The sequence below is a fragment of the Calypte anna genome, chromosome 9 (assembly GCF_003957555.1).
Source record: "Calypte anna isolate BGI_N300 chromosome 9, bCalAnn1_v1.p, whole genome shotgun sequence".
NCBI classification, from domain to species: domain Eukaryota; kingdom Metazoa; phylum Chordata; class Aves; order Apodiformes; family Trochilidae; genus Calypte; species Calypte anna.
The window spans coordinates 14,382,615-14,392,663 of record NC_044255.1 but is presented as its reverse complement, the minus strand read 5'-3'; the positions used below and the strand labels follow the sequence as shown (position 1 = coordinate 14,392,663).

Sequence of the window (10,049 nt, the reverse complement as noted above, 5' to 3'; positions counted from 1 at the left end):
GAGTGTCCCTGCATACCCCATGGGCAGGCAATTTACACAAATTCAGTATGTTTGAAGGTGTTGTGCAGATAGATGTTCAGGCATCCTAAACACAAACTGTGTCCCACATGTGTGTACTTGTGGGTCAGATACCTGCCAAAAATTGAAGACATTGTCAGGATGAGAAGATATTCCTCTCCATCACTGATTTGAAGTAATTTTAGCTTGAATGAAACACAGATTCATAGGACTGGAAAATATCTCTGGCCTTAGGCTGTATCAAAACATTTGTGACAGAAATTTGAATGGACTTAGGTGCAAGTCATATAAGGTCAAGTTTCCATATGAGACCCATTTACATTAGCAGTCCTACCACCATGGTAACACAGAGGAAGAGATGCTAACAATATTTAGCACATGAACATGGACTACAGCTTTTTGCTACATCCTGAGGAAAAAAATGTAGATGGACTCAAAATGAAGCTGTGCTTCCAATCTTTCCTCGCTGTGACTTACCAGAGAGTTGAGGTGGCTTGAGATCTAGTTTGGACATAGTCAATATGGAAATGAATACACAGTCTATGTTAGTCAAGCTCACCTGACACAGCTACAACTGCAATTCCTCATGCATTTTGGTGACTGGGTAGCACATACCTCTCTTGAAAGCCATGTCTCCCTGCACAGCCAGGCACAGGTTCCTTGCTGGAAAATGGTCTCAGCAGAATTCAACCCTTACACCCATGTGTGGGTAACCTCAGCTCCCTTGACAGAAGCAGATGGGAGGTCCATGTGCTGCTATGTTAGAAATGTCTGTCATTCTCCACTTTCTTCTGTGTCCTGTATCTTAGGTTATCAGGCATGCTCTTCTCAATGCCAGTTAAAATGTAGGTGTAAAACACAGAAGGCATACTCATTTATAACTCCACAGACTATAATTATATGTAGTCTAGGGCTTGTTTCCTGAACTAGGAAGAAAAATGGGTTAGGTGGGTGTGAGTAAAGTAACAAGCAGGAACATGTCTTTCAGAGGTTATGAAACTACCTTGATCTCTCAGTATCAGAAATACTAGCTTAGAACAAGCAAATTGGAAAACTGCTTTCAGTCTGAGAGTTGGGACAAATAGAAGAGAATTGGGAACAGACAAGAGAATAGTAGCAAGTTTCTGACCCAGCCTGGGAATTTATCATCTCAAGCAGAAATGGAGGAGAAATATGAGCTCACCACTACAGCTTATTTGCAGAAAGATAAATGCAATCTTGGGATTACCAGGTAGGGTATTTCAGTGAGAAATGAGGGCTTTAATGTCATTGTATGAAGCATCAGTGAGACCTCCACTTATTTAATACTATAACTATTTTTGGTTATCCATATGAACTTCAAGATTAATTGAAACCAGAGCAGATGGAGGGAAGAGGTCTGAGGTGAACTGAGAGTCATTTAAGAAAAGAGATTGAAAAGCCAGTCCTGTGTAGCTCAGATGGAAAAGGTGGCAAGAACCGTATCCATAGAAATACCTGATTAAGGAGTGTTGAGCCTAACAGATACTGAAAGAGGAGCCAGTGCTGGTGTCAAAATATGTGGGAATAAACTGGTGATGGAAATTACACAAAGTTTCCAGACCATCAGGAGCATGATAGATTTTCAGAAGATTACTAGATTTTTAGAAGAAGTAATAGGCAGAAAACACAAACTTATTTTAATTTGGAGCATGGTCCTTCTCATTAAAAAACATAAACAACATTGTTCCTGAAGTGGCTGAGAACTGGGCTGTAGAATCCAGGCTCCTTCTGCGCTTCTAGTTCTAAATTGCCCAGTGGGAAGAGAGCAGCAGCAAAATGAGGCCTTCGGCCACTTGTTACTAGAGATCTGTGGAATATTTTTACAGCATTAATGATGCCAGCAACTCCAGTGTCCTGGCTGAACACCAACACATTCCTCTGCTATTTAAGTCCCCCCTGTGGTTTTACTTAGTAATGCTACTCTTTGCTCCATGCGCAAAAATTGTGGTACAGTGCTGCTTTTTTTGGGCTTAAAAACTGTTTTCTATTTACTGAATTGCTCGTCAAACTGTAGTATAATTCACTCTAGGGTGTAACTCTGTAGCATTTTAACCTGCACAGAAATAGCATGCACAAGTATGGAGAGAGGATGGGAGAAAAAATAGCAATACAAAAATAATCGTTATGACAGCACTGAGCCCAAGTGAGCAATATTGCCCTTATTTTACAGTAGGGAATTGCTGATTATTTCCAGCTATAAGCAAAAAGAGTTTGAAACCAATCATAGGAAAATATAATAGGAAGGTGTGTTTTGAGGCTTTGCTATCAACTGTAGCCTTAAAACAATCTTTAGAAATTTGGTGTTGAACCTTTAACTCAGGAGCCTTTCAGTGAAGTCTAAAGTTAAATTCTGTCTTTCCATCAAAATCAGAAAAAATTAATGACACTGGCCTCGACACCCTAACTTGCACTGGCAGGTTAGGATTTTGGAACAGAAAGGATTTCCCAGGGTGTATGTGTCAATGACTGTTAACCTGCATGACCAGTATTGCAACAGTGCCTGGATCCTCCCAAACAAGAATAATGACATTTTCTATCCCAGATCTGTATCTATGGATGGCAGATATTACTTAGAATAAAGTATCATTATTATTATTATTATTATTTAATTCTTGTAACAACCACTGGAGCAGCTGAGCTACTCCCACAGCTGCATTAAATATGACTAAAATATGCAAACCTTTTGTTATTTCATCTTCTATGAGAAAAGTGGACTGTCGAGTTTCAACAGAAGATTTTAAACACATATTTCTCTAAGTATGCTGGAAAATACAGCTCATAAGATGTGCCTTGCTATTTCAGTTTTGCCTATATTCCATAATGTAGCTAAGTGTATGAATACCTAAAGTAGCTCCAGACAAGATAACATGGATCCTGGAGCTGTGCAGGTAGGATGGAGCTGTGCTAAGAGTAGGGTAAATTACAGAGATCTCTGCCTTAACAAGTTACTTTAATACTTCAATGGATTTGGGTTAGAGATGGCTTGAGAAGAGCTGACTCTTAGCACAAGCCTGTAGTAGGCAGATTTTCAAGGGCATTCACTACCAGGAGAAGAAAGCTGCTGACATAGGAAACTTTGTGCCTAATTTTGTTGTGCCAGAGCCCTGGGAAGGGAAAGGGAGAGAGGTGCAGGAGGAAGAGCTATTCCTGCTGGAGCAGTGGGAGCAGTGCTGACTTCTCACTGCAGATCCTTCACACCCTGTGGGACAGCCAGGCCATAGCCACTACTTTTTGGGATGTAGGAGAACTTCAGGTGTGCCCTTGATGAGCTCAGCTGGGCTGGCAAGGACATCCCTTCACAGCAGCAAGCGTGTGTGCAGTGTTACCTCAAGCAGCCTTGCAGAGAAGATGGGGACATAGTGCTAGTAGTGGCCATGAGAGGTGGCACCAGGTGCAACTGGCCCTGCTCTCCAGCATGGGTTTGTTGCAGAGGGGCTTCATGGGGTGGAGCGAAATTTGGCCTCCTAGATATCCTGGAGCCATCTCCTAGGAGTAACAACTGAAGTCCTGAACTCAGTCCATTGCGGATGCAGTGTTGTATCTACTCGTGCTAAAAAGTGCTGCAGCATTTTGAACGGATAGGCGTTTCTCTAGCACGAAAGGCTTTGTGTTCAGACATTCCACTTTGCTGTCAGGCTGCCAGGAGGTGACAAAGGCAAGAATAAGGCCAGGTCACTTATTGCTAGGATGGAAGAGCTCGGCCAGCCTGAAAGGAGAGCTTTCTTCTTTGCCTGGGAAAAGGGTGCTCCTGCACTAGGTGCTGCGCTGATTAACACTGGATGTGTTCTGCAGGAAAAAGTAGGGGCCCAAATTTCTACAGATCCTTCTTCTGCACTTCATCCTTACTATTATTTCCCTTGGAGTCCATTTCAGGTGCCCACTCCTGTTTCATCACCAAAATGAGTCCCATCTGGAGCCATACAGCAGAAGGTGTTAGTGTTGCTGATGCACAGAAGTGTGCCAGGTGTGCTGGGCAGCCCCTGAAGATGAAGTACCTATGTGCAGAGCTGGTTAGTGACAGAGCAGTGCCCCAGCACCTCTGGTTACATTACGCTGAGCCCACTTCTTTGGGGTGAGGTGGTCTGTGCAGTGCCACGGTTCTGGCCAGGGAGCCCTTACCCCCCAGCACACCTCAGAGGGGATAAGGGGAAACTTTGCTTTTTCCTGAGAGGCAGCAAGCGACCTGCGGGGAGCAGAAGGGGCTGCAGCTGCTTTAAGGCCGCAGCAGCGTTGGGGCTGCGCTGGCCATTCCTCTCTACCGAAGCAGACAACGGGGCTGAGCTCCAAAGGCTCCAGGTGTCCCTTGGCAGCACGGGGATGGGGAGCTGATTTCAGGCAGCTGCCTGCCTGTCCTTTGGAGCCGGGACAGCGGAGGCCAGGAGAGGGAGCCGTGGCCCGCACACGGCCGCCTAACCCGCCCCCTCCCCGCAGGACCCTTCCAACCGCCTGAGGGGCGTCGCGGGGGCTGCCGCCTCACAAACGCCGCTCACCCCGCATCACGCCCCCCCAAGCCCCTACGCGGGGCTCGGTGCTGCTCCGTAGCCGGGGGCGCCCCGAAAGGGGCAGCCGGGGGCGGGCCCGGGGCGGGGACGAGGAAGAGAAGAGGGAAGAAGAGGAGTAGGAAGGGAGCGTCTTCAGGTGAGCTCTAGTGCGCGGGGGTGGGATACACGCGTGTTTCTGTAGGTGTAGGCGGCAGGGCGGGGGCACGGGGTGTCCGGTGCACTCCGGCCGTGAACTTCCCCCCAGCACTGGGAGGGAAAGTTTCTGAGGGAGGAGGCGGCTTCCAGCACCGGCGGTGCGCGGGGGGAAGGCGGCAGCGGCGGCGCGCAGCCGGCAGCAGCCCCCGCTCCTCGGCCGGCGGGATAAGAAAGAAGGAAAAGAGGCTCGGGAGAGCCCGAGGAGCCGCGGCGGCAGCAGCAGCAGCAGCGCCCGGCGTCCCCCGGACCGAGCCGCCTCTGCACGGTGAGAGCGAACGTGGCCGAGGGGCGGGCGGGGGCGGCTGTGCTGCTGCGGGACACCCCACCCCCCGCCCCTGGGGAAGGAGGCGGGCGGTGTGCGGACAGGACTGGGCCGAAGTGCGGGACCGTGGGTCCGTGTCTCGGCCGGCTTTTCAGCCGAGCTGTCAGTGCCTCCCGAGCCCGGGATGTGGTGTGGCTGGAATTCCCTCCTTTGGGCCAGGGTATTTGGATATTCCTAGCTAGAGCGCTATATGCATTGGCGGATGCAACTTTAATTTTCAGCCGCATTGCAAATGCGTGAGTCTCGGGTACTGATTCTCTTCTGCTGTCAAAGGGATCTTTGGAATGGAAGGGGGAAGAGGAAGGGGTCAGGCTTTAGCCGCAGCAGGAAAATAAAGTGGAAGAGACACATCCAAGGGAACAGCCTGGAAGCAGTTAGATGCTGGCAGCAGGATGCCTTTTGCTGTGTGTTTGTTGGGAACAGCTGCCCCCTTTCTGCGGAGCCTTTTGTGGGGAGCATTTAGGTGGAAACTGATACGCTTTCCTGAAAAGGTGGAGGGGAAAAAAAATACCGTCAGGGCTCTAGTGCTTCAGGTGGCCCTTGTCTGTGCCAGTGTCTCTTCCTTTGGGTACAGCAGCAGTGCTTGTTCCTCGGAGTGTGTCTGTACATGCTCGGCACAACAGGATCCTGATCTCAGGGCCTCAGGATGTTACCATGAACTGGTTTATAAATACACTCATATGCCTGCTCTCTTTCCATTCTAAGCTCTGCTTTGTGAATAGCTGTTCATAATGCTCAGATATTTTTTTTTTCTTTCTTTCTTTCTTATACATGATGGCTTCTGTTCTGTGCATTTATCTTCGTTATCCTAGAAAAGGTTTTTTACTTTTGAATTTGGGATACTGCAGCATACTCCTTATCTCTTTAATTTCATAACAAATATATATATAAATATATATATTTAAGTAGTATTTTCCTGACACTCCATTATTAACTGTGGCCCCTCTTGGGTATGCAGAACTATCGCTGAACTTTCACTTCTATACACAAAAGGATTGTGGGGTATTATGTATTAGCTGTACTGTAGAGAGTCCCTATCTCATAACTTAGAGGGCCATTTATAACAGGTTGCTTTTGGCAGGTCTGGAAAATTTACTTGGTCTCTTGTGTTCCTTGCAGGAAATGCCTTTTGTTTGCATGGAGAGCATCACTCCAGGCCATGGGCTTTCTGGTGAAAGGGCTCAGCCCTGGGAAGGGTCTTGCCTTCTGCCCTCATTGTCTATCTGGCTGCAGTGAGCAGAGAAGTGCAGGCAGAGAGGATTAAGGTCTTGAAGTGCATGCCATGTTGTTCCTGTCATTGGGAACCTTCTCTGTAGGAACAGTTAAGGATGCAGAATAATGCAGAATGTGGAGGGTAAGGCTGTGAGGACTTGGGATGGTGGAAGCATGCAGGGCATTGAAAGGTGGGAAGATGCTGCATAGAGGTGAAGCAGAGAGCTGTGGGTTGAGAGGTTGGGTTTCTAACACAGTGTCTCTGTGCAAGGCAGAGGCCAGGTCTACATGCAGGTAGCCTGGTGACTTTCACTCCATGTGTCTGGATATAGCTTGAATTCAGCACCTGTGTTATATAGGAAGAGCTGTACTTGCTGGAGTTTGTCCATGCCTGGTCCCTCCAGAGTTAGTGGAGGAAAGCTTGTGTCTGGACACCTCTGGGCTTTCCTCACCCCATTCCAGATCTCTGAGGCTCTGTGCCATGTACCCTGCAACTGAGCATTAGCGGGGGTGCAACAGGGGTGAGTACTGTGTGGGTCTGGGCATGAGCAGGCTCGTGCCTTGAATCAGATAGCGTTCCCCCTAAAGTGCCTGGCAGGAACACATAGGTAAGAGAGATTTAAGAGGACTGGTAGAGCAGTGAGGGATATTGGAGGGATATTGGAGGCAGCCTGGGAAATGTGGTGGTATGGGAAATGCCGCCTTCTTGCCCCTGTGCTATAATTTTGTGCTCTGAAATATGCATATAGGAAGGAGGCTGTAGTGCCCAGCTGTAGTGTTTTAAAACTGGTGTGTTCCAGATACCAGCAACAGGGAAAAAGCATTTTCCTCCTCCAGAATAAGAAGGCCACAATGTGTCCTTTTATTCCTTATTCTCACTTATTATGTTTGGATTGCTATGTTGGTTATTTTGACAGGCATTATTCACACGCCTTTCCCCATCTGTCCCACGTCTCCCACTGTGGTCCACTGTCCTCCCATTTCAGCTAGGATCTGACTTCCAAAAACTTGCCGTGAGATAACCCTTGCAGCTGGCCATGTGGGAGAGGAGATGCCCAAGCTTGATCTCCAGAGCACAGGTTGCATTAGCAAGGTAGACAGTTAGGAAGATCACAACCGACATGTGAATGCATTCCCGTATCCTTGAGCATCCATGCTGTCCGGTCTTTCTTTTCATCATACAGCAACAGGGAATGCTTTGGGAATAAAAATAGCTATATGGAAAAGCCTATATGAGCTGAAATCTGTGAACAGCACCATGTTATCTGAGAACTGAAATGCTTTCTACTGTGGAGCTTACAGTTCAGATGCCTGCTCTCCTCCTCCTTCCCCTGCCTTTCTCTTGGTACAGCTCATGGGTTTTATTGTCCCCATAAGCAGAGCCAAGAGTTGAGACCTGGTGCTCCTCTGGCTGCATGTGGTGGGCCAGATCCTGAAGGAGGGCAAAGCTGGCTGTCGTGTTTGCCCATGCTTGAGCTGACCCCCTCTCTTACACCTCTCCCTGCAGCCTGGGTGTAGCTCAGGGGCCTGTGTGCAAGTGGGTTTCTTTCCCCTGTGGTTTGTAACTGCTTTGTTCTCTTCTGCCATCAGTCAAAGCTATGGCTGAGATTTGGTCACTGCTAAACTGGAGCAAAATAGCTGCTTCTTTTGGGAGGTATTTTAGGATTTTCCTCCCCCCACCCCAATGTTTTCGCAAAGCAGAAGGCTAATCTTGGGTTTCTCAGCTGCAGTGTTAGGTGTAGGGCTTTTGCATGTGACTGAACCACATGTATGCTCAGAGTGCAAAACAGAAGCAGATTTGGGGAAATTAGTTCAACCAGTGCCTACAATTTGGGGAATTCCTTTCTTTGCCTGCTCACTTGCTACGTTTGACCTCGGCTTCCAATGAGATTACTGCACAGGTCATTATATTCCTAAATTCAGAGTCTTCCTTGAGAGATAATAAAATATAGAATTATGAATGTAGAAGTGTATATATTGTTACAATGTTCCTTAAAAGTTTCTGGTAAAACAGGATTTCTGCTACAAGTGAAGAATTGTATCTTCAGTCAGCCCATTGCTAATTTAGCATCTCTCAGTTTCATCAAATGGGGGCCATATCCCCAGGAATTCCTCCGACACAAATTTGCCCAAGTCTGGATGATTATCCAATTACAATTTTAAGATAATCACAGTAAGGATAACTGGCTAAAGATAGAAGTGTCTGAGAGTGTTTGGGAAAGAGAATGAGAGGGAGCAAGAGCTTCACTTTTTCGTGTGAGTAAATTGAGGAGAATTATAGCAGTGTAACTTTTGCAGTAAGCGAAGTCGAAGTCTCTGCTGTTAGGTTGGGACCTTTTTGCTTTCCTTCTTTTTGTTCCTTCTACTCCTCTCTTTTGTTATATGCTGACTCCATGTTTATATGAAAAAATGTTATATTGATGTGTAGAGTCTTAAGGACAATCAATTTAAAAGCTCTGTTTGGGGCAGATTATAGGAGATTGCTGTGAATCCTAGCTGAATTGAGGAGTGGTAGGTGGATTCCTCCTGTGAACACCAGGGAGGTCCCAGAGAGCCATTACCTTAGCAGTCCTACCCTGAGCGGGGTCATGAAGAGCTACCAGCTCTTCTTGGCTCTGTCTCTAGGAGTCCACAGAAGGATATTACCATGCCTGGAAGGAGAACTGGATGGTCATGTCCCACATCCATCATGGGTATTGGGATCTCTTAGCTAGCACGGGAGAGTATTCAGTTGATTCTGAAGCATACAACATGAATTGTGCACTCACAAAAAAGCTTATGAAGTCGTCAGCTTTATTAAACCAAGGTGTTATCACAATTAGGAGAGGAATTAAGAAAAAAAAAAAAAAAAGCTTTAATACCCTTCTGCCTCTTGCACTAGAAAAGCTACTGTGTTTTGTGGAGGTTTTTTATTTTCCTGACAGTTTTGCTTAATCCCTTGCATGACTGAAATATAAGTGTGTTGGAATAACTTGACTCTTTCAGACCTGATGCTGTCCACTTACAGGGATGTGATATTTTCAGAGGTTTAGAGGATGATTCTTACATATTCGATTAACTTGTGTGTGAAAGCTTGAAAACCTGTGACTTAAATGTTTATCCTTAGTGCTGGCAGGGTGCTGTTTAACTATATATTTATAACAATTATACTGCTTGGCAAGAAGACATGATGTTTTCTTCTCAGAGGGAATTTTTGCTTTTTTTTTTTTTTTTTTTTTTTTTTCCTTTTTCTGCCTGTGATTTGTGGTAAGAGCTGCATGCCTTTATCCTTTTACCTTTTGTCCTAGTTGTAAATAAAAAGCTAATTACAGTTAATCTCACAGCAAAGGAATGAAATTTTTAAAGAGTGAAAAATAACTCCCATCTGTTAGATTTGCAGTCGCATTGTGGGGCTTTGCCTTTGACTCGGAAGCAAGCCAAAACTTATCTTGCTCAATTTTAAAGTTTTCTTAGCAATATTTAAACTGGATTTTTTAATCATGTAAAAAACAAACAGAAATGGAAATAGCTTTTTGAATTATGTTTGGCCTTGTTCTTTACGCGCTGGTTGCTAAAAACCTGAGCAACTCTGTCACTTTCCTACTGAAATAAGTTGAAATCTGACTACCAGGTTCTATAGGAACAGGTTTGAGACCTTTATTCTGGAAAATAAAATATTTTTCATAACAGTATATTGCCTCCTGTCTGCTGGGGCTCCATGAGCCCTGCCTCAGCCCCAAAAAGACTTGTTCCAAGGGAACTACTTCTGAAGTAGTTAATATTTAATACAGGCTCAGAAC

General features: G+C 46.0%; 1 protein-coding gene across 9 annotated transcripts in view; it reads left to right on the top strand.

Annotated features, from left to right (window-relative positions):
- The first annotated feature begins 4,596 nt into the window (after nt 1-4,596).
- The window catches only part of IL1RAP (interleukin 1 receptor accessory protein), a 46,006-nt gene continuing 40,553 nt past the window's right edge, over nt 4,597-10,049 (top strand). For 6 of the 9 annotated variants that reach the window (XR_003987911.1, XM_030456423.1, XM_030456424.1 and 3 more), the window contains exon 1: nt 4,869-5,001. The gene's annotated coding sequence lies outside the window, so the exon portion shown is untranslated. Of the gene's footprint in view, nt 4,678-4,868; nt 5,002-5,278; nt 5,295-10,049 lie in introns of those variants that run through there. The other 3 variants (XM_030456425.1, XM_030456427.1, XM_030456428.1) reach the window with 3 other exon arrangements.